General features: G+C 41.6%; 2 long non-coding RNA genes across 3 annotated transcripts in view; both read right to left on the bottom strand.

The window, feature by feature from the left end:
* Positions 1-25,775, bottom strand: part of LOC308176119 — a 104,726-nt gene that overhangs the window by 37,367 nt on the left and 41,584 nt on the right. The gene's annotated exons all lie outside the window — the stretch shown is intronic.
* Positions 5,669-11,578, bottom strand: LOC308176121. Its single transcript, XR_013938086.1, has 4 exons — positions 9,536-11,578; positions 9,036-9,405; positions 7,469-7,564; positions 5,669-6,812 (listed from the first exon to the last, which is right to left on the bottom strand). It is a non-coding gene; the product is annotated as an uncharacterized lncRNA (long non-coding RNA).

Here is a 25,775-nt window from a genome sequence, read left to right as displayed (position 1 = left end):
ACAGTTAATGCTTTCACTGCAGTCTGACCATAACTTTTGTCACCTTGCAGAGGAAAATGCCTATATACTATCAAAGCTGTCTGCACAGAAAATGTGGTGAAACTCCTGCATTTCAATCCAATGCTTGTGATGGTTTAAATTAACTAACTACACTTGCAAACCCATAATATTTCCATAGTCCTCTCAGTTAAAATACTGAGTTGGAAACAGTTTTAACAGAAAGTAGACATTTTAATAAAAGTTGTAGCTACTGTATTTCTATTGGAATTACTTACACCTGGACGGCGATGTCATAGCAGACTGAGTTATCACTGGAGCTTAGTGACAGTGTATTTTGCTGACACATCTGGTCTGCTTACAGTTCATTTAAATGGTGTTGACATAACACGAGATCAACCCTGTACCCACTGCAATCAGTGACAATGCTCTTGGGAGGGACGTGGTCCTGTCGGACAAAGGGACTTTGTCAATCATCAACTGTTTCTTCTGGGAATCATCACTTAACTGATATTGCAGAAGCAGAATGACATACACTGCATCATAATGCAAAAGGAAAACTCCTCTGTGTGTTTTTATTACCCTCATTTGCTGTTCCATACAGCTGCCATGAAGGTACATCCTGGTGTCACAGTGGAATTTGGTACCGTTAGCGCTAACTTCCTCTTTCCTTCCTATTCTGCCACTCCTTTTCTGCCCTTTTGAAAAAGGGAGCTCCCTATTGCTCTCTGCTTGAGCTATCCTACTGCAAAGGGGACTGTAACTTTTCTTCCTGCTTTGAGTAGCTCATTCCAAGAACTGGCAGGAGGGGCATAATCCTTTGCCATCCTATAGTGTTACATGACCCCGCAGACTGGCCCAAAACACTACAGAGACAGATGACACTAGTAGTGCACTGACAAACTGGCAGGCTCTATAGGATGCTCATACCTAATCAGTTTTACTTTCTCCTATGAACTAATGTCTTAATTATTCCCCTACGCACCCTTAATATCTCCCAGTGACATCAGTAGAAGATCTGTGTGAGGAGGGGAATTAATCCTTCAGATGCCCAACAAAATAATGAGATAAAATTACATCAATTTGAGAAGGCAAATAACATTTGGGTAATTTAACCAACCAAAAATTGTTCTTGATGAGGTGTTTTTCTTACCCTTTTTGAAATAACCCCATCAATAGTGCTTCCATTTCCTCTCTGTTCTGCTGGACTACAGAAGCAAGATTATTTTTCCTGATGCTCACTGTAGTTCTCCTTTTGCCTAGCCTTCATTCTCAGACTAATCTTTGAACTAATACACTCTCCTCTTTAGTGTTAGTAGCCTTTAATACAACGGTAAGACAAAGCACACTGTCTGTTGTATTGTGGACTGCACCTTTTTTTAACAACTAAACCCACGCTTAGGCCTGGATACTGCCACTGCTGAGGGCAGGGTTGGATGCACAGAGCTCACAACAAGCCTAATTGTCATTTCTCTTTGATCTTACTCCAGATTCCAATTAATGCAACAGGACCCTCCCCTGGCCTCAAATACATCAAAATTGGGCACGCTATTCTTAGACATTCTATGAAGGGATAGAGATGATGAACACAAAACAGTGACTGTAAAAGCTACATTCACTCCACTGATTATGGATAGCCAGAATTGTTTTGGAACAACAAATGCTCAGATAACTATAAAAAAAAAAAAAGCAACAACAAAAAGAAACATTATGCCCAGATACAGCACCATCAGTAAAGATAAAGAACATCAGAAAACATCTGAAAGGGCTTCATCATGGACGTTGCTAAGAAAATGCTGTGTTTTCACATGAAACATACGCAGCAGATATATAAATAGAAAATACAACTGAAGCTTGAACCATTGTTCCAGGACTATCATTTGTTCTACACTGCTCCTGGAAAGAATTGCTATAAAACACAGATGCTTATAAAATAGTACAATAAGGTATGCAAGGGTGAGTTCAGCTTCATGTAAGTATCCAAACAGATGCTTCAAATATATCACAGACTTGAATAACTTGCTGCATTGGTGCTTGTCCAGAAATCCCTTACAATTATTTGGAAGGAAAACAGGTATTTACATAAAAAGGGCAGCATACAACCACTGAAACAGCTATAACAAGAAATCAAACCACTTAAGCCTGGGTCAGACATGTAGCCTTCCATTCTACCCTACACATAGCAATTTGTGTCTTTACACAACGCAGCTGTGCCACAGCATGCTGCAGTATTACTTCAGCCACCATCCGGGCCAGAGGTGCGTTGTGATCCTTAAAGATCACCTGCCCAGCAACTCCCAAGCTTTGTGCATGACTGTACAGTTCATGTGGACTGCTAAGTAGTGCACTTCCTGGATGTCAAGGTTACTCAAGTGTAGTCCTTACCATGAATCCCTGAGCCATCACATCCAGTGCTATCTTCTAGACTTCCCAGATGACTTCAGACATGAGTCCTGAGCTGCCTGAACAGTCACCATTTCATTTCAACAAATAAAAAAGATTCTAATGAAAATGCAAAGGGTAAAACTGCAAAACATGTATGTCACAGCTGATTATTTTACTGAGATGGTCAGCTGGAGTGCTCAAACCCAATCCCAAATCATCACGTACATCTCCCAAGTGCCAAAAATCACAAATGTTCCCCCAGCTAGCTGCCAACACTTTCAGCTGGCACTGCACATCTTGATCACAATACATACAAAAATACGTGGTACGGTAAATGCTGACAGCGCAGCACAGTCAAAATAATAACGTCCATCAGTATCACAAGTCTAGCCATCTACAAAGAGAGGGGTACTTCTTTTGCAGTCCTCAATAGCGGATACTGGTTACTAGAAGCCAGGCCAGGAGGAGGTTAGGAAAAATCTCTGTCAATACAGCATGACCTCACTGACAGCACAGGGAAACCGGGAGCATCACAGATGTTTCACACGTTTCTACGAAGCGCCCTACACTCAAGAACCCCAACCTGGACAGACTGCTGCAGTTGCTGTAGCCTTGTGCTCTGCTCAGGTTCAAGGTACCAGTCCTTCCTGCATGATTTACTCTCAGGCTCACCTTTACCTCTGTGAATAGTTCAGGCAAATTCAGAAGACCTGTCTGCACCTGAACCCCAGCACACACAGGAATCTTTGCAGGACCAAGGGATGAGAAAGCAAGCGTAGAAACTCCCAAAGTATGTACTGTTATTGGTAACCTTATGTTTTTTTTTAAACTGATTCTTGTGCAAAGCTACAAAAAATAGACCGTGTTTAAATAATATTTTCAGAGTCATGCATCTGTCATGTCTCAGTGTATAACAAAAAGTCATGCTGGGAATCCATGGAGATTTCTAGACATATGGCTTGGCAGCCCTATTGTAAATTCCTGTTACCACATTAAACTAATTGGCTCTGAAGAAGGAAAAATAATTAGGAGAAAAAGAATTCACATGGCAGGAAAACATATAGCATTAATGAGCACTGCTATTTATTGCTCATACTCCTGCCTGTTTATTTTTGATACACCAGTGCTCTATTGTAAAGTAGCTGGAACTGCTAAATAAAAATGTAAGAATGGAAAACTTTTCTTTAACTTCTATCGGACTATTTAGAAGAGAGGTAGGGAAGATGCCAGCAACATAAATCAGGAAAGAATACAAACTAGCAGGATATGGGGAAGTGAAAAGCAGGTTACAAGAAGGACATCGAGGTGCTCGAGCGAGTCCAGAGAAGGGCGACGAAGCTGGTGAGGGGTCTGGAGAACAAGTCTTACGAGGAGCGGCTGAGGGAGCTGGGGTTGTTCAGCCTGGAGAAGAGGAGGCTCAGGGGCGACCTTATCGCACTCTACAGGTACCTTAAAGGAGGCTGTAGCGAGGTGGGGGTTGGTCTATTCTCCCACATGCCTGGTGACAGGACGAGGGGGAATGGGCTAAAGTTGCGCCAGGGGAGGTTTAGGTTGGATGTTAGGAAGAACTTCTTTACGGAAAGGGTTGTTAGGCATTGGAATGGGCTGCCCAGGGAGGTGGTTGAGTCACCACCCCTGGAGGTCTTTAAGAGACGTTTAGATGTAGAGCTTAGTGATATGGTTTAGTGGAGGACTTGTTAGTGTTAGGTCAGAGGTTGGACTAGGTGATCTTGGAGGTCTCTTCCAACCTAAATGATTCTGTGATTCCGTGACATCATCATTTCTATAACCAGCTAAGGAGACCCAGGATATAGCGGCTGCCTCTGGGTAATTCAGGGAGAAGCAAAACTTACTCAGGACTGAATCTGCATGCTAGAAAGGAGAGCAATGACTCTTTTTGCCTGCTGATACCACAGTTACAGAAAGCAGCAGGTAAATGTCATTATATCAGGGAGGAGTTTTGGTCATGTCATTCTGTCCTCAATCTCAGAAAATCCACTGACCTTACTGAAGTACTTCTGGTCCCACCACGCTCACCCCCCCACCCCCTCCCCCCTCAAGTGATGAGGGTCAGGAACAACTTCAGTGAAGTCAATGGAAATGCAGCAGGAAATCTGGGAGGGAAGTATCACAGAAAACATAGCATGACAAAAAAAAAAATGAACACCATTTACAACCACTGTCCAGTTTCCGTGCTGCGCTACAGATGAAGAGCTAGAAGAAACACAAATACTAAGGCTACAAGTATTTATCCTTTTACTATTAACTTTTCTCTACATTTTTTTTTATGGTTGATGGCACTGTGAACACTGTAAATACATTTATATTTATTTTATACATTATATATTTAATACAGTGAAGGTCTCCCAGAACCCCCGTCTCCCATACAGGACTTGTTGCTCTTAGACTAACGGGTCTTAAAAGCACCCAACCCATCTCTTAATACACAGGAGGAACTGTGCAAGCGCTTTGAAGCTTCCTGTTTTGAAGTGAGAAAGAAAGAGGAACAAAGAGCAAAGAGTTGAGGAGTCACTAGGGCCATGGAAGGGCATTTAAGGACATGTTCAGCTGACGTGGCCACAGATCACCCACACAGAAATACCGTTAGTGCTATTTCACCTGATGGTTATGGCCAAAAGGAGATTTGGATACCATGCAACACAAGAGACTATAACAAATTATGGAAGAGATGACAAACTATTACAATCCTGTGCTCACAGTGGGGCCAACAGCAGTATGTTTGTTGACTTTGCCAGAAGTGAGATTGTCAGTAGTGCTGCAATTCAGATAAAGAAAAGTGGGGGATCAAGTGGGAGGGACAGCATGAGTACAATAAAAACTGTCTGGTCAAGCACAAGACTAGACCAAGAATCTCCTCCATAGTGGGTAGAAAAAAGGAGAGCTGAGTAAGATAGCAAGGAATACAGTAGATACAGCTGAAACGCTGTAATAACATACATAGTAATTACTAGAATGAACAAAGGCACTTCCCTAGCAGGGCAGGCAAAAAGTGAATTTGGTATTTTTCTCTTTGTGTAAATAAAGAATATTTTTGAAATAAATTAAAGTCTCACTCCAGATATGCAAAACCCATCATCTTCCAGCTACATGTCTACACCAAAAATAGCAAAACATAAAATTATTTTTGCAATAAAAAAAAGTTTCCTAAAGAAAGTCACTGCTAAACTGAGCTGCTGTGGGGAGAAGAGGCAGATGTTGCTTTCTTGTTTAGAAGTAGTGGATGTGAAAACAATGACATAGTTAAAGGAATGAAGTCAAAGAAGTGACAGACTCTTCCCTGTCCTCCCCAAATAACACACAAGCAAGAGATGTTGCTTCTCCCACGAGATTCAGAAGACAGGTATACAAATACTTATTGCTCTAAAGTGCTTAAAAAGCAGTGTTTCCTTAGACCATTTTATTTTTGAGTGTCTGAACTGCTTTGCTACTCTTCCCACTCTTCCATTAGCAGCTGGCTGCCAGGTAACCGCTAGTAGCTGCCGCCCAAGGGTGGCTAAACTACCAGAAACTCCAGGCAGTGTCTAGGTCTCACTCGGAAACACAGAACAGTTCCCTTGTATTTACAGCCAGGATTTGCATGGTGTGAACCAAGATCAGAAAGGTGATCCAGGAAAGTGTAGGTGAGGCAAGAGTTGCAGCAGCCAGAAGGGCAGTAAGGAGAGCATGAGCTGCAGCTGCAAACACACCGGCTGTGGGGCAGTGCACAGGCAAGGCAGCAGCCTGTGGGCAGTTACCATGCCTTGGGGTTTCGTCTTGCCAGGAAAGAATGAGTTGTTCCAGAGTCAATCCATGAGGCTAACTTCAGTCTCAGCCGCTCGCCTCCCATCTGAGTGAAGTTCTTCTGGATTTAAACCAGTGACAGGAAGAGCACAGTTTGCCTGAAAACTATTTCCATTAGGCGAGCCAGCAGGAACCGTTCCAGTCAGCCCTGGCCCAGCCAGTGCACTTGGTGGTTTTTGGCCGCCGCTAATTTCTTTTCCAAGTGTGCTAAAGAAGCTTCCTAGGACCCACCATATACTGAGCTAAGCTCTTCCAGCATTCCCTCAGGATCAAGCAAAATGCATACAGAAGTGGACACTGAGTTTAGATGGCGCATGGAAGTTACAGACCTGAGTACTGTTCTTCTCAGGGGATGGATTTATAAACATGACTCAGGAACTCATGAGAAATTTCTCCAAATCACACAAGATGTTATTAGCACATGTCACAACCAGAAACCTTGCTTTACTTTGAACTTCTTCACTGTTGCTCTGTTCTCAAGACAGTGGAGAATTTTTGAGTGATCTCACAAGGTTCCATTATTTGAAAGAGGAAACAGTTGTCCAGGACGTTTTTTCCCAAAAAAGAAGTAAAACACACAAATTCATTTCTCAGTATAATGCTCCTTCCATTTCAGGAAAGTTCCAAGACTGCCATGAAAATAAAATTAAAAAAAAAAAAAGGCATACAGCCAAAGAGCAACATAAAGTACAATTCACTGCCATAAATCAGACACTGAGAAATCACTCTGACTGCTCTAATAGCAATTAAACTTCAGCTTGGTACAGGCCAACTTTAATTTCAAGGCAAAAACTGTTTTCCTATTAGTCCTTGGAGATACTTTACAAGCCATATATAAAAACCCTTTTAAAATCTCCTTATACTGTTAACGTACGTTTTATGAGGCCACCAAGGCAAACAGAAACCCATAAAACGCCATTAGATTAGAACATTACCAGAAGCTCTGCAGATGCAGAATTCGCAAGCCTTGCATATGCAGACATACCACAATCAGCTCTGCAATATGCAGCACATGGTCAGGGCATTATACCCAGACTTCTAGTTGCTTTGCCCTCCATAAACAAGTAGAAGGCAAACACAGGGCTACCATTTCCTTTCGTCTGTTTATCGTGTGTGTGTGGGGGGGAAATTAGACTCACTGTTTCTGGACAATAAGGACCCAAGCAAACAAGAATCCAAGACACCAAATAAAAAACCCAACCATTTCTAGACACAGAAATGGTTTAGAGAACAAGATTTGATCCTTTTCAAAACTGGCACAGTGGTTAGACACCTGGTTAAGTACATAACTTTCTAGAAGTATTTTTCTTAAAATGTCTTTGTTTCTGGCTGTTCTGAAAGGAGTTTCCTCAGATCATCTTTCTTGGCAGGCAAATAAGGCCTTAAAACCAATATAAATTTAATAGTAAATTAACTACAGATTAGTGGAAAGCAATGCTGGTCAAATGGCAATCACGTTTGCAGCGCACAGGTTGTGCAGTTGCTTATTCAGGGCATCTACACAGCAGTTACAGTCCTGCTTGTAACTGAGTACAGACATACTGGAGCAGCTCTGTCAAACTCCTGGCATTACCAGCACCCTCACCCACCAGCTTATTTGATACAACTGCTGCACTGCAGACACTGCTGGGCTTGCAAGAGATATGCATGCTGCACGATGGTGTACTTACTCTCACCTCTTAGGTCTCTAGATCCGGTTAACAGCACAGACACAAGCTGTAGATGCTCTCTAAATCTCACACACAATTTTCCATGCTTGGCTTGGACTAGTGCCTATCCTTCTGAGGTATGCAGATGGACCTTGGAAGGACCACTCAATTTTTATCTTCTAAGGTTAGGTTTGCTCCTGTGAATTCTCCTACCCCTCAAACACAGTTGTGATAAATCAATGTGTAAAGGGAATGCATCACCCCAAACAACCTGCAGATGTATTGTAAATACCCGCAGAACTGTGGTAGCCCCTTGTCGTTTGAATGGTACCTTCAAAACCTGTTCAGCTCTATGCATGGATCTACAGACAGCAAATCAAACTTAGCTGCCTCTCTACAGATAGGGCTTTTCTCTCATCTTTACTGTTCTCCAGCCCCCATAGAAAAGGAAACCATTTAAACCTTGGTTTGACCTGAAACTCTGTGAACTTTTGCATGGTCTCCTTTCCCTAATAAAAATATTAACGAAGGTCAGTTTCAGCACCTCTGTTCAACTCTCAGTTGTATCTGGCGTGTTTTTTTCTAAGTCCAGCCTTCTCTGTCTGTCCATAAATGAAGAGAATAATGTTCCTATGAAATCTGTGCATGGTAAGAGATGAGAGTCTTCTGGCTTACTACTATTCCTGCAAATTAGCTTTAAAAACAAAACACACATGGTCTTTTGCTTACAAACCTGAGAGGAAAAAGAGAGGCAGTGGGAATCCAAGGAAGAACTTTCTGGTTAGCTACACTGCTATTAAAGAGAGAAGAAACCACTCAAAATGGAGCCCTAGCCCCATTCACACACAGAATTTGGGGCATTTCAGCGCTCTTGGTAATGCTAAGATAGACATCTGTCCCCAGGTCAATGTTGTGTGTGTATTCAATCAGAAAGAGTTATTTCTGCACAGGAAGAAAATTTCATAAAAGGAAACCTGATTCTATTTTAATCAGATTAATTATGAATTATATGACTATTGTTTTGTTATACAAATATATTTGTAAAAACATAAGCCTACATTTTTTCCACTGATACACTAACTGTTCTACTGGTACAAAAACCTATGCTTGCAGAGAGGTCTAGAAGCACTGTTTTGAGAAGAAGGATCTATTCTTCAGTTCCAAGACAGAGTGGTAAAGGATAACTTAGGGAGTTGTACATACCTATATTTTAAAATTGCACTTCTCATCCTCATGAGCACTTTTCATGATCTACGTGACGATACACAATTTCTGCAGCTTACAGGCACTCTGGGATTTGCAGGTGGTGTTGCATGAAATGACTGATATGAAAACAGTTCTGTTCTTGTGGCAATGGGAAATCTCACAAGTACTACTGCCTTTGGAACTGCAGCAAGTTACAGCACAGGGATCACACATAACTGTTTTCACAAAATCAGCAGAAGGAAAGAATTAGAGCAGCCTTGCTGATACAGAAGCTGATGGTGACAAGTCTTCAAGGTGTAAAACGTAAAGTACTGCTAACTTCAGAGAACACTTGACAGTAAAGGGTGATAAAGAAATCATCTCCTCCCTACATCAAAAAAAAAAGAGAAAGAAAACAAATTGAATCTGATGAATGATTCTGTGAGAAAAAGAGGAGCGTGCACAAAATTCCCAACAAAAGGCAACAAGAATGGTTCCCCCAAAAGCTCCCTTTGTACCTCCAACACAGACAGATCCCTCTTTGGGTGTAAGCAATCCTTTCTGCTTTAGTCTTTGGCCTCTGGTCTTAATGCTGGTGTTACCAAAAGGACAAGACCACCATGTGTTTGCCACATGGAAGTGTTTTATGTGATCTTTGCACCACACCCAAATTATTTTCAGGCAGTACCAAACCCTCAATCACTTCATTAAACAAGATTGACTCAAGCAAAGAAAAACAAACCAATGCCAACTCAGCAGTTGAGGAACAGGCTCTAAAGAAATTCTTGTCTTGACAGAGAACTACACTGAACTATACTAGAAAAAGAAAGTGGCAACGTTGGGATATTTTGAATACCTGAAGTATTGGGAACAAACTTGTGGAAGTCTCAAGTAACAGGAAGAACTATCATTCACCTCAAAATCCCAAGAACATTTGGTTTGCAGCATCCTCACTTTATAACTTCTTCACATATTTCCTACGTGGAGACAATCTTCCCACCTTTCACATTCTCTAGGTTCACAACAGAAAGGCCATCACCAACTTTATTTGTGTAGTTTCTGGATTTGTCTCATATATCCACTGACATGCAAACCCCTCCTCTGCTGGGCTACAAACACAGAGATATAGATTTTTGTGAGATCTTGCCAAGAGTGTGAAAAGAATTATTTTTTAGTTTTGTTCTACCTCAAGGAAGCAGATTTCTAAAAAAAATAGTTCAACAGTTCTCCATGTGATTTTTTAATCTCCAGCCGTTCCCTAACTTACCATGAACACCACCTTTTCCTTCTTTGTTCAGGCTAATTTTTGTTGTGTTCTCACAGCGCTGAGTGCACCAGGCACGACACATCGGTCCTGTACTCCAGTGCAGGCAGCCAAGCGTTTCAGTCCACAGTGCCCCCAGCACAGCCTCGAGTCTCCCTCAGATGGATGCAGAGAGCATGGAAGCACTGGCAGGGCTGGACTCGAGCACAGCCTCGGGCCCCACTTGCTGTCTGCAGCCAGGATGTATGTACCCTGGTGACAGCCCCTAGCCACACACGCTTGTCATTGTGTCCTCGATTGATTTACAGCACCTCCATCACACTGTGCTGTAGGGCTGTCAGTCAAAATGACAATGGTCCATTAAGGCTGCCACGAGTCAAATGCAATTTCTGATACCTCAGAGGAGGTGAACTCACTCCCTGTACCAATCCTGACAAATTGGCTATTGCTTCCCTTCCCCCCCCCAGTCACCAGGTGAGCAGGTTCTTGCATTTCTGGTAATCCTATTAAAGGGATGCAGCACAGGAGCCCAGTCAAGCAGCCAGTCAGTGAGAATTAACGGCCAGTGGAAAGGCTGCCTGTGATAGATTGAACCTTCATGCACAGAAAATTGGAAATGCAAGTGAGAGTCAGTGGCATGAGCTGCAGCAGCCTGGGGCCCTGCTAGCAACCAAGTGAAAAATATCTGCAAAACACACTGCAAAGCTCACTGCAATCAGCCTGACCCTCGGATCATGGGCCAGACAGACTGCTCAGCTCGCAGAAAAGTACAGTCTTAGCACACTTTTGCAGCATCCAGCAACCTCTGATGGAGCTGGTAAATCACCAGTGGAACAGAGTAGGGAGAAAAAGATGAGGTATAGCGTTTTGGAGAAGATCCAAACAATCCCCAACTCTTTTAAGTGTGGGAGGGTGAAGCTTGTAATAAAGGCCACAAAACCAAGTCCTTCACCACAACTCTGCGTCTGCTCACCTCTTAAGTCAGCTAATAGGAACTGATAGCAGCTTTCCTAGCAGAACACACCAGACATAAATACATATTGTTTTCCTTCCTTTGGCAGCAAAGCAGTGTTTCATCATCCAGCACTTGAGATGGGACTTCAATGCCTCAGTCAAACCTAAGCACTCGAGACTGCTCGATTGCAACTCTCTGCTCCTCTATACCATACATTTTAAGTAAAAAAATGTCTAATTTTTCTGTTTGGTGCTATAAAAGGCTATTCCCATAGAAAAACAAAAGTCTCCAAATCTGTCAGGTGGTTCTGAAATATAATCCTCCTTCCAACAGGAAGCAAAGTTAGAGCAAACCTAACCAGTTCAGACATAAAAGCCCACACAGGAGTACTTGAGAGGCCAGACTGGGTTGCCTGCAACAACAAAGGATAAGGTCTGTTGATGCAGGTCTATTAGTTTGCTATGGACAGACCACAGTCAGCTAAAAGCTTTTACTGGCACACAAGAGCAAACAGGAATGCAACTGGCCTCATTCTGGATCCTCAAGGCTTATTTCCTCTCTTGTGACTGTCTGTGCATTAAAGAAATCTCCGTGCATGTAGCACCAAGAGCACAGGGAGGCACTCACTTTTTCACAAATAAGATTTTCTTGGTCCTATAAATAAGAGAAGCAGATAAAGATGATTTTTGATGCTCTCAAGTCGTATATGCATGGTATATCACCTTCATTATACAGCTAGTCTCACACAAATTGCTCACTTGTATCAGAATACAGCTGGGAAAAATTTATCATAGACAGTCTGAGTTGAAAGGTTTCCACCTAAGAACAAGCAGACAGTAATAAATATGTTCTTTTTTTTCCTTACACTTTGAGTTATCTTAAACAAAAGATGTAAATAGTCTACCTCAGGAGTCTAATTTCTGTAGGACTGAATCAAATTACCTTTTGGAACTAGTGACTTCTGGCTAGCACTCTATTTAATTCATTCTGTCAGCACATGCTTTAATGCTCTGTGTGGGAGACTTAGTCCAGGACGGATGCTCTCTGCTCTATAAATTGAATCCACTGATGCATAATTGAGCCCTTAACTACATCATGTATTTGCTTCACCAGACCCTCTTCTTGCTTGCTTGCTACATTTGCTTGGTAAAAAATGTTTTCACAATTAGATAAGGGAATGAAAAATTGAGAGATCCGAAACTAAGAGGCACTGAGCATCCTTGGATCCCTGCAGTAAATAACATTTGAAGCATGTCAGCTAGCACCTTTGATTTATGCTTTTGCTAATTCTCTTTCATTTTGCACAAAATGTTTTTAACAAAGATTTTTCGGAGACAAAAAAAAAAAAGTGTGTGTTGAAACAGTAATTGCTTCTGGTTTTGGAAGGACAACAAACAGGCTCACCTCATATCATCCTATCAATCTGGTTATCAGCAGACTTACAAGCCTGCTCTTGGGGAAGCAATCTCACAGCAGCTGGATTTTTGGGAGAGTCCACCCAGCATTCTGTCCTGTCAAAGGACTGGACAACACCTGTAGCATGCTCCTTGTCACACACTATAAGATACTTAATCTGCAAAATGAGATCTCATATTTAATTGATGAAGGAATATCTCACAGGGAGGTTGATTTCTCTCTCAGTGCTAACTCACAGACTAACAGCAGATCAAGATTTTTTTAATCATTAAAAGAGAAACACAAAAGTGGGAGTGCCATTCTAAGTGCCATTTGCCTCTCGGTTTCCAGACTTCCAGGCTTTGTTTTGTTCTAAAGGGATTTGGAAGATGTTAGGGAGCAGCTGCTCACAGCAAAGGTTATCTGATGAGCACCAGTGTCAGAGAACATCAGCCTGAGACAGGTGTAAGAACCCTACACCACACTGTGCTACGTGCCTAAGGCAGTGCTGTTAAGATTTCTGCAAGCCCGGCCTGCATTTTGTCATACCCCAATGTGTAACTTTACCTGCATTGTGAGGAAACCTGTCTGCCTTTTCTAGGCGTGGTCAAGTGTGGAAAGACACTACTAGCACCATGCAACATGGATGAAATAACAGGAAAGGAAAAAACAAAAAGCAGGTTTTAGTCAACACCTATTTGAACAAGAATATCAGAGGTTGAGCATCACAAAACCTATTGACGGAGGAGACCATGGGAACACAGAACTGCTTGAAGGCACAGAAAAGCCATACCATCAGTGCTGCGGCTGCCACTAACATCCCTTAAAATTCTTTGCTACAGCCAGGAACTCCGTGACCATGCTCGCCTGCAGCCTCACACCTTGCTCAGAGATGCTGGACATTCTATTAAACTCTTTGAAGATCTTGTTGGAGTCCTCACTGGCTTCATTTACAACAACCTTGTAATGCTGGGGAATTTCACATTTGATGTTTGAGAGAGAGGACAACAATGAGGTTAGGACAGCAGTTCACCAGCTCTTGATTCAAAATGGTATTTGCATCAGAATTCCTGCATTAGCTGGACAAGGCGTTCCTTGCCTATCTTGCAGACAGAGCAGGATACTCTTCCATCCACCATTTCATGGACACGACCCATGTGGGACAGTACAAATGGATGTTTTTCGGAACAGAGATGATGTCCCTGAGTGCACAGCAGTGCAACAGGGTCCTGATTTTAATCTATTCCCGAGATTCTATCATAATACACTTGACAAGAGTCACTGCAGCAGTCACCTGTAGACACTAAAAAAAAATAAAATCAATTTACTGTGGTATATTTGACAAGCCTCTGCTAGCATCAGCACTAATTTCCACCAGAAGACATGACCTAGAATCTTTGCACTGGAAATGAAGGAAGCCATAAAAGACAAAATTCAATAATAAGTAGAAAAATGTAAAAGTGAAGTAAAATTAAAACAACCCATTGCTAAACTTCTGGAAGAATTGTGCCTAAATGAAATCCTATACTGCACATACAAAAGTTTGTCATTACTGTAAATTTTTAGGAAGTTTCCTCTGTCAAGTTTTATCAAGAATGAATAATCTGTGGTATTTTTACAACGCTGATGTCAGTAGCACATGTAAGCTAGCTCATGATTTTCATTCAGTAACAAAATGGGGACAGGTTGTTACAAGTTTAGCTTTATTTGAAACCCCTTGGGTCTTTCTACAGTAGTTACATAGATTGCTTTTGACATGAGTTGCAACTGCAGATGCCAGTCAGGGACCAGCAGACAGGCTAAAAGCAGCCTCTATCATCGCTCTAACTGTAGAGGTCACTGCACAACAAGGATTACACTCAATATTCAGTCAAGAGCTTCTGGCTTAGTCACAGCTGAACAGACCCTGTGGTATTGTAGTACAGGGCCCCTGTCTTTTAAGTTTTTCAAGTGTTCCCTACATGTATAATACCACCTACTGCACCTCGGTTTATATTATTCATTAAATAAAGCATACTGGAATGGAATTTAAATGAAGGATGCTATAAAAAAGTATCTTGATGTTACTCAGGGAAATACAAAGTTTTAATTTTTCTGAATGTTTTTTGAAACTAGTATTTAAAATGTAATTTGAAAGGCATCATACATCAAGGGTTCATAGCACTGTGCCTTCATTAAATGAGTTAGAATTAAATGCAAAATAAATGCACAATTCTACAAAATTTTGAACTGATTCGGACTACTGAAGTGATGGAGGCTGCTGACTGAACACATTCAGAAGCTCAGCATAAACACATCTGCACAAATGCTGTCTCTTACACAGGTGTATAAAAATGTACTTTCTTCTCGTTTTGTTTCAATTAAGTAAGAATTGAAAAAATCTGGAAAGTTTATTTTCTTCTTCTAATCCCAGACTAAAATCCAAGTAAGACAGGCTAAAATCTACTAGTTCTTAATTTCTGGGGACCCAGCAGTCGAGTAACTACATCAATTCACTCTAGTATTACGAGAAATATTCTGTATGTAAATCACTGACCTTAAATGCAAAACATGCTTTAACAGACTTTTTTTTCTAAATCATTCAGCATATTAAATAGGTATTAACTCCTCCCAGTCAAAATTAACGGACATCTTCCTGTATTCTTGAGTGGAATTCCATTTGTAGCATATAAAAGCACCAGCCTGAGAAAGTACCTGCTGCATATTCCCTAGAAGAAGCTTTTATTTAAATCACTTTCTCCACTTACTTTATGCATACAAATATATAGATAAATATAGATGCCTGTATGTATATTTGTTTTCTTGAGTACTTTTTCGTTTCTCGTAGCACCAGTATGAAGCTCCCCTCTAAGAAATTTCCAGCTCCAGAGAAACTGAGAACTTCACTGGGAAAGCTAACAGATGAATTAATGATGTTACTAACACCAATACCAAAACAAACAACAACAACAAAATACTCCATACAAATACACATGAGGAGAACCATTAAATGCTATTGCTGCTAGCTTCAAAGTGTTACTGACATTTCACTCCTCCGGATGACTCCAGGGGGTCACTCAAGCAGCCTACACCAGCTAAATCAGCATGCAGCAGTCTGCATCTCAGGAGCAGGTGTAACTGCAGATCTGAAGGGTTCACATTGAAGCTGAACCGGCGTTTGAAAGCCCATTCAGCAAAACGAAGCTCAGTGTTGCAATTTGCTCTTTGCAAGTAATCCTAGTGAAGTTTCCTGACGCTGTCTACACATTAGAGCACTTCTGTACACTGATTAGCAGCCAAGAGCTATACGCATAAGCACGAAAATGCTACTTGAAACACTCGTAGCACAATTTGCATGTTTGTTGCAGAGCCTAATTAGGATTGTGGTGCTTGAGACTAAGTCAAATGCAAGTCAAACTTCTCCAAAGAGTTAACACTCAGCATATCGCACAGGAGCTGAGCAAGCATTAGCACGAATTAAAACATGCAGCCCAGTGATGGTTCTCACATCCACAGATGTAACACAAGTCCATTTATATTCAGAGAAGTGTGGATTTATCTGCTACAGTGACATAGGAAAATGCTGCCTAATGAGGACTGACCTACTTTAAGGAGGAGTGCACCCTCTATTTGCCTCTCCCTTCACTGCTCATTAGCAAGTCCTTTTCCCCTCTGACAGCCTCAGACGAAACCCAGCACACGGACGTTCATCTTCACGCAATGACTGACAAAGTCACATTTTTTACCATCCCTTTAGGATCTGACTGGGTAACAGTAACTCTGAAGTCACCAGAAGGAGGACAAACAAACAAACACAAGGAAATCCCACACAGCTACTGCCTGACTTAGTCAGGTTCGGGGAACTCGGCACTTGAAAGCTCAGAACCGCAGCCCCTGCAAAGCTTGGGTGTTATGTGATGTTAACATCATCATGGCAGGGCCAAGGGAGGTGCTCCGAGCTCCTGGCTGGGGAACTTGTTTGAAGATTACTTATTCCAGCAATGCTAATGTACCATGAGGAAGAGACAACAGTGCAAAGCAAATTAAAATATTCCTCTGATTGCATTGAAAATTCAGTTCCAATTAAAAATCACTGGCACTGGGGGGAGGAGGAAGGATCTGCTTATCTTAAATGGCTCCTAAATTAGAAAAGTCTCAGAAAGGCCCCTTACCCAGACAGATTTAGTGACAGATTATTTCAGTAGCAGAGATCATGACTGCATTGCACAAGTACTTCAAAGAGAATCTGACTTACAATGTATCTGCACCCCAAATAGACAAAATATACCCAAGGTCAGAGAGGAAATGAAAGCTGATGGGGTTGAGGTGCAGTGCCCCAAATCATGCTGCAGACCAGAGACAGGTCTACAACAGGTTTCCTGACTTCCAGTCTGAGACTCGGTTCAAACACCCCTGAGAGGATATTACTCTCTGCATAATCTTCCTTCTGCTGCTCGTATGTCCGGATTACACCAGAGACCTTATAAGCAACTTCTGAATTAAAAGTAGTCTTTCATCATAAAACCAACTTCTTCCAAGTATGCCAGAAAAATTTCTATTTGCTGATGTTAAAATTAACCTTTGTTCACATACTACACATCGTTCTGTCCTCCCAAGGTTTCCCTTTTTTGGGGCCTATTTATTTCCTCTACTACTTGTATGGCTTTTTTACACAGAAGTGATATAAAGAAAAAATATTAAAACCTAAAACCAATTAGCTGTGAAAGGATAAAGATATCAGGATAAGGGAACCACTGAATTACCTGTAATTATCTTAAGTTCTCCATTCCACATGTCTCAGGTAAGTAGCATCCTTTTACAGAACATACAAAGTAACTGCAACTGACTTGTACAAACTAGCGGACAAGCAGTTGCATGAAAAGCTGCTGGGCAAATGACCGTTATTCAGAGCAGTAACTCAAACAACAACATCACTGCATTTCTCACTGTTTCTTAGCACATGTGAAGAAATCAGGGGGGTCTGATCTTTTCTGATACTGCAATTTCCTTTTTTCACATCTGGGAAAACATAAAAATTAAGTGAATCACTGTACTATAAACGTGAATTGCATGTTCTTGCAGTACAGCCAGCTGAAAACCTTTAACTCTTTTCTGTAGAAGGGTAGAAACACTTCTTTATTCTCAGATAAGAAACAAAATCCAAGTTCATATGTAAGAAATATCTTCTTTTCCTATCGATGCTTCCTGGCCTGCAACATGAAATGACGGCAACACATGGTGGATTAAACTGTTGCTCTCACTGTATTTCCCCTCCCAGCTGCCTGCTCAGCCCTGGGGACTGTCACTCCCCCCAGAGACCAGCACACAAGCCCACTCCCAAACCATTGCCTTCCTCAGCCTGGTAAACTGCATTTAATTTTGGCTCAATTTATACTCCATCCAAAAAATTACAGACTGTCAGGTGCTCATTTGTGGCCCATTCGGCTCTCTGGCACAGGGAGAAACAGTGAAGAGGGCCACAACTGCTTTATCCCTTAAAACTCTCTGGCACAGGGAGAAACAGAGCAGAGGGCCACAACTGCTTTATCCCTTACAACTTAGTGCACTGCCAAGTGCACACCAGTCCTGTGAGTCTGCTGACACGAATCTGACTGCAACTTAGCCATGAAAATAAACCATGGTCAGTATCTTGTCACAGCAATAATTTAATGCTGCCGTTACTTACGCTGACTACTAAATTGTGTCTTTCTCCATCCAAGCAAGCTTAATTGCTTGCAGTACTGCACACGCAAGAGCAGAGCACAGTTCAGGTGAGGCCCCTGTGGACAAACACTAACAAGGTCTCCCTGGTTCTGTTATCCCCTGCCTTCACTGCTGAAGACACCATCCTCAAACCAGCCTGAGAACCACACCTGTTTCCATATGGGGCTCAAAAGGTCTCTGGGCAGGCAGTCACTGGAGTTGGCACCAGAGCTGGGAGGCAAAATCAAGTCCTGCTTCGTAAGGTAAAACATTCAAAAGGTAGTAAATAGATAGATAGATAGATAGATAAGTAGAACTGGTTAGTATCTTCCTCTTCTTTAAAGTGCTTTTATGTGGGCTCACCAGAAAGCACAGCAGGTCAGCATTAAGAAGCAGAGAATTAAGTCATTCTGCATTATTTCTGTGTATCATACTGACATCCACAAATATAATTGGTAGCTAATGGTGAATTAGTGATGTCAAGAATCCTTCCCTCTGTTTCCCTCAAATTACTATCCCCAGGAGAAGTACTGAAAAGGAGACATTAAATTTCTATTAAATAGCCACTGACTTTCAGATGAAGTAATTCAAAAGGATGAAGCAGAGACAGTAACTTAGTGAACTAACTTCATATCCTAGGAAATGGTTTATCCTCACATCAAGCAAGAACTAGATGGTCTCAGGAAAGCCTTCCTGGTTCTGCCCAGCCCACAACCACACAACATTTTCTGCCATAGAGCTGCACAGCACCAAAAGCACAGTGGCTGTGTTGAGAAACTACAGGAGGGAAGCTCCCGTGTAGTGCGCACGTCCATCAGTATTAGCCACGTACTTTTCTGAATTCTGAGATGGATGCAGGAAAGGACCAGGGTAATAGATGAATTTATAAAAGGAAACCATCAGCTTAGTTTAGTCTGGTTTTGAGAAGTTTCCAAATATCCTAGAAGAATCTGGAAGCTTCCTTGGTAAAACCGCACTTGTGGTCATAATGAATACATGTGCAAGAGAGTGAAGCCTCTGATTAGAGAAACGTATAGCTGCTGTTCATTAAAAATAGCTATGGGCAGCCCCACAATAGGCACACACTCCTCAAATGCAGCTGCCTCTGGGGAGGAAGAAAACAACAAAGCAGGTTTTTCTCAACATGACTTATTAAGCATTAAACAGGCTTCATTCATGGCACAGCATTAAGTGCTCCATTTCAGACAAACTCTGGAGTGCTTGGGGTAAGAGGTAGGATGTCTTCAGTGAATTTTCACATGAAAAGACTGGCTTGATGGATGGCTCTTACCATGATAAATTGTTCATCCCAGAGCACCTACAGTCAGCTATAGACCACAAAGGGCACCTTTCCTTTCAGTTGCATTTCTGTAAAGGCATTTCTCATTTTCTACTGTAAAAAACCATCTAGTTCCCTTTCCAGAAATTCGTCGTCCAAAGAATTTACCTTTTTCATCCAATTCTTGTACATAATGAAACCATTTCTGCCACCAGTTCATAAGAAAATTTATATTATTGATACTTTATTATTCTTATTTTACTGCACCTTTACAGAGAAAATACTTTGCTTGTCAAATTTAATCAAGCCTTTTCTGTTCTTTCAAATTCATACCAGACTGAAAACTACTTTCAGACACCAAGCTTGCCCTGTGAAGTTCATTTTTGGTTGTTCTCTCAGTACTGCTTTTTTCAGATCAGTTTTACCAGTACAAACAATTATAGAGCAACTATATTATTAGCTATTACCAACTCCCTACTTACTGCTGCAATCCAACATAATATTTAGATCACACCTTCGAATACTGAACTATAGCCATCTCAAGTTATCAACGTAAAAAGCAAGACTACACTTTCTCATTAAAATACCTAAAATAAATGAGCTTTCAGTATTTCCTCCTGGTCTCCATAGAAAACATGCATTCTTCTATAAATGCAATAACTGTATTAACTAACAAGAACAAAAATTGGGAGTTTAAGTAGATTGTGTTGTCTCTATGCACGCATGTGAAATTTGATGGTAAACACAGGAGGTTATCTCACCAATTCTCCATAGCTGTAATCAAATTATATTTTTTTAATTCTGGATTTTAGCCTTAGTCCTTAGACATTTAAATCTGAAAAAAATAAAAAAAGCAAAGCTATACTATCATTAGCAGAATAGCATCAGCCTAAAAATCTGTGTTTATATTCAAAACACATGCAGTCAAGACATCTCTCTCAAAGCTAAATTTCCTTGTGGTCCCATAACTGAGTGACTTGAATAAGAAAGTTGCTTGACTGGTTTGGTACAAATACAGTTATTTTGGAAAATTAAATCTAAATGCAACTGCAAGGAATTTCAGAAAGATCTCCCACAATACTAAATGACTGGGTATTCAAATTCAATGTTCTTAAAACATAGTAATACACACAAGGGTAAAAAACCACCAACTACATATGTGTGTACTTAGCAATAGACTAAATTACTTATAGCCCCTCAAGAAAATAACATGGAATAATTACTAATGGGTCAATAAAAATGTTAGTTTGATACTCAAAGGCTGTAAAAAGGGAGATGTTTGTAACGATTACGTTGTACCTCTGTGATATACCTGCATATGAGTGCTACTCTATTTCTTACAGTCTTCCCTAAGCATCTTATGTATTACTGACACCAGCATAGATGAGTTGCTCCAGTATGATTGTTCTTACCCCAGGTGTTAATTCCTAGTCACCTTTTCCTGCCTACATTTTTTTTTGAGGGGGGGAATTATGGTTAATGAAGATAAAATTGAAAATGTAATTCCTTTTTTTAATCCCTGCACACAGTTGAGATATCATAGCAGAAGCTACTGAGCAGCCATCACTGTTTCTCACAGCACCCGTTGGGCTTGACAGTCACAGGGAGCCCGCACCCTGCTCTGCCCAAACGCCTCACAGCACCACGACTGCTCCCCCCCCGCCCTGGCACTTGTTGAGAGCACTTGGATTGCTGTTTGCAGAGCGTACCTGGAGGACAAAGATGTGCTCAAGTGGGACTGACGCTGGTTCAGAGAGAACACCTTCAACACTGTGAGAACAGCAAGAGGTGTCTGGATGGATTCCTTATTTATGTGTTTATCTTTTCCACATCTGGAATGCTGGCATTTTATACTTTGGGATTAAGGACAACTTTTACAACACCTGCTGATGCAGGAAGAATAATCAATTACTGTGTAAAGAGCAATGAATTTGATTCCGAATGAACCAAATTAATTGTGTTGCATAGGTAGAGCAGCAGAGGAAGCAGTGTTTGCTAAGCATTCCCTCCCAGACACAATACAGTCACAGGGTGACTACACGGATGTGGCAGGACTGAGCTGGCAAAAAGTGGCAGCAAAGCAGTGACAGCATCCCCCTGAGAATGTGTATCTGGACAAGGATTGCCCAAAGCAGTGCCCCTGCTCCTCGCTGCCTAGCACCAGGAGACAACAGTCCACTGAACAGGATTTCAAAGAGACAGAAGGCCAAGACGGGTATCCAGGGCCCCCTGCAATTAAACAGGAACACAGTGCTTAATCCTCCTGGTGCTACCGAGAAATCACTCTCCCTGCATGGCAGGAAACACCTGAAGACAAATTTTCATGGTGATTTCTGTGGTTTTTAGACCAGGTTTAAGCATACTCCCTTCAACCATTGCCCTTGGAGGCACTGTAACCATTCCCAGCTTCCGCAGGCAAAATGACTCACCTCCTGCAGTCACCGTACCTTCCCTGCTCTGCCTTGGGAGCTGACAGAGAAATTCTTCCAGCTCCTTGATCTCCTCTGTGCACTTTCATCTCATACCACACAAAACTAGGGTGCTTACTGCTAAGGCCCAGTTATTGGCCGTTCATCTGTGAACTACTGGTATTCACACATTACAGAGAGAGTTTGGGGCAAGTCACTTGCATTTCTTCATCAGTTTCTGTATTTATGAAGTAAGGGGAGTAAGATTTATGTTATATGGAGAGCGCTCTCCATTGTGTGAGAGTACCAGCTGCATATCACTACAAATAAAAAGTATTTGTCATCCATGAGCAAACTTTTTAGAAACTATTCTATACTGATTGTTATTAATGGGCTGCACTGATATCTACAGCCTGGAGCGCACACCGTTTCAGAGACCAGACCCTCTCTATTTTGTGCAACACTTGCCCTTCGTCTTTAAAAAAAAAAAAAAAGAAAAAAAAAAGACAGCATCACACAACCTAAATGCATTTGTAAACTGAGTAAATTTCACTATTTCCATCACCCACTGGCTTTTCATTTTACGTCCTCTAAGCCCTAAGCACCCTGAAAGCAGAAGTGACTTCTTAAATGATTCCATGATTAGAGCAAGTAAGGAGCCCCAAAAAACCATGAGAACGTACTTTCAAAACCCTTTTGCTTTTATTCTGCATTTGCTACACAGAAAAACTTTCCAACCCAGACGTGGGGAGCTCTGGCAAACAGGTGAAAAACCCGAGAGCTGGCATTATCCAGTATTTATTATTTTTCTTCATGTCAGTTCTTCCACATCAGAATTTTTACAAGAGAGTCTGACAGTTCTACCAGCAATGCCAGGATAAAGCAAAAGACAATAAAGTTTTTAATGAAGAGGTCACCATAACGCTCTGCGTGTGTCCATTTTCTTAAAGGCCTCTGGGATAGCTAGATATATAATTGCACGCCTTTCAGGAAAGTGGAATGGACAAGGCATATATATTTAAATATTAATACTTTTTTACTGCTCCAAAGCATTAGAAGCATCTCTGCTCACTACGCACTGGAGAGCTGACCCTAGCACCAAACGTACAACCCACCATTATCTTTCCAATGTCAGCAACATATTGATTTTTGTTCCTTTTATTTGCGCATCAAGGCTCCCACAGTCTGTGCATGTGCAGAGATATAAATAGCACGCTGGCAAGCAGAGCGGTGACAAAGTGCTGTGCTGACTGCTGAGTGCCATCCTGAAGGGATCAGCACTTTTTTTGGATGCTACTTCAAATCTCTGTAATTGTAATAGATTGAAAAGATCAAATGTGCCAAACATGCAGATTCCAACTGAGTGCAAAATAGTAAGCACACAAAAGTCAAGGCCATGGAAAGAAAATACTCTCTAGAAATAGTCGCTCTTCCTCTCACTTATCTAATCCGAAAGGATTTAGCCTAGTATTTAGCGTTCACACTGGCTAGAGAAAACAAACAATCCAGCACTGTGCATCTTCCAAAGCATCTGCTACACAAATTGAGTGTCCCAGAATACTCCCAAATTTACCACGCTGTTTTGGAGTGAAGTCATGGACAAAGGCAAGGGAAATAAATTACTACAGGCTGGGCAGAAAATGAATTTCTGGAAATCCAGGCTCATCTTTTCATTGACCTCAGTAACATTGTTTCAGGGATAATTCTACCCACAGCATAGCAAAGAGATGACTTCAAAAGTCTGTTCCAGTTGACAGCAGAAACAGAGAAGGGACGAGCAGGAGCAGTGCTGGGAGCATTCCCTGACTCCATCCCAATGGAACAAGGGAAGCACAGCAGTTAATCAACTCCATCTCTCAGGGGAGGGATGGTTTGGTTTTGTTTTCAGCTACAGTTCATGTTTACCCAGCCCTTGCCAAAAGCTGTTCAAGAACAAAGAGGACTTGCCCAGTCTTATCACCTTCCTACGTATACAACACTACCGCGTACTTTTCTCTGCTCCCCAAGAATGACCTCACTGGCTGCTGTACGTGCCAAAATATTTATCTTATTATACATGTCTATCAGTCTCCCAAAGTAAAGGCAGTATGAGAGAGAAGCCCAGCAAGACAGGCTTCAAAACTTCCTTTATAGTGACCTAGACAGTCTTGTCCAGATTTCTTAGGCAGGTCTGCATCCAAAGGAGACAGCCTGGGATTTACAACACTAAATGCTGCTGCTGCATACTTCAAAGGGAATCAGAGCAGAAACACAGTGCCTACACCCAGCTATGCAAGCCTTTCAAGCACAGCACAAAGGAGCAGAGTCTAAATCTCCCTCCTTTCCCAGGTTTCCTAAATCTGAGATCAGTAAGTATCTGCCAAAATGATTGCACCTAGTTATCATTCAGAGGTCGTGAAGTTGAGTGTGAGCTCTAGTGCTGTTCTGGAAATCCCAAGGAGAGAAGTAATCATCCTCTCTTGCAACATTATAAGCAGCACTGACAGAAAGCATTTTCCACTCAATTTTTGTTGGTGGTTTTTCTTCCCCATTTTTTTCTCCCTGAAGAGCAACAGGAGACTTTAAGGAAACACCAACAGTGCAATGCACAATCTTCCCCTTCGTGATCACAGCAGGAACACAACCAACGGTATGCAAAGCAGAGAACTTGCTTGTCTGCTCCCTCTGTGAGGTGAGAAAAGAGCAGCGTGACATGATTTTTTAGTGAAAAAGTCTCTCCAACTCACTCTTAAGAGCATACAAGATCAATTCAGTTACCTGATCCTGCCTTTTTGTTTGGGATAAGACAGCTACGCATGCTGGAGTGTAAATCACCACTGCACTATGGCAGGCTTCCCCTCCTGAAATGACTGAGACTGTAACAGATCGAGACCTTTACTGATGTGTGCTTACCTACGTGCACCTATTGGATCCCTATTAACATACGACATACCACCTTCTGGCTGTTCCCACCTTCCTGTTATTTAAATGGCTTACTAAGTAAACTATCAGCAATAAACAACCTGCAGGTAAGCATCCTTTATAGCAGTAGATTAATTTGATTTTTTTAATTGCTGCAGGATTAAAGAAATCTTCTAATTAAAACGCACAACTGAGAGCCAAACGGGAGCAGCATATGACATGACCTCCTCAGAAGCACATGCTGTAAGGAGTCTGTTGCAATGCAGGCACCAGGAACCAGTTCAAGGCTGTGTCCTCTGCGAGCTGTCCAGGGACAGCAATCTTTCTAGCAGAATACATAGCTGGTCCTCAAGCCATATCTCAGGAGCTGGGCTATTTGTCTTTTGCCTTGCAAAAGCCATCGACTGCTATGTGGCATTCATCAGAATGATGGAGCCAAATTGTTTTCTGAACAGTGATAGAAGGAAAAATAAAAACTAGATGACCTATCATATCGTTTAAACCCATAATGTCTGCAACAGAGTGTCAGCAGCCAGAAATTCTAATATCTCATCGCCAGACTTACAGCATACATTTTTCACTTCTCCTGATCAAGGCAACCTTGACATAGGAAAACTGTACACAGGTTAGTGCCCGAGTTTGACAGACATTTGTTTAAGTTGAGCTCCCTCCCACAAATAGCTCAGTTCATAGCAGTGTATTAGACAACAGTAACAAGTTACTTCTTAGCTGTGATGACAGCCAAACTCAGACCCAGCCTCATGTTTTAACAGGAGATGCTCAACAAAGGCACTGCCAGGGTAAACTTACTTCCCCTTACACAAAGACCGGTTTTGCATAGGTAATGAGAGCTCCATGTCCATGTACCCCTGGA

This window comes from Anser brachyrhynchus, assembly GCF_964034855.1.
Source record: "Anser brachyrhynchus genome assembly, chromosome: 11".
Taxonomy (NCBI): domain Eukaryota; kingdom Metazoa; phylum Chordata; class Aves; order Anseriformes; family Anatidae; genus Anser; species Anser brachyrhynchus.
Note: the sequence above shows the minus strand (reverse complement) of the source record. Positions and strands in the feature narration are given on the sequence as shown.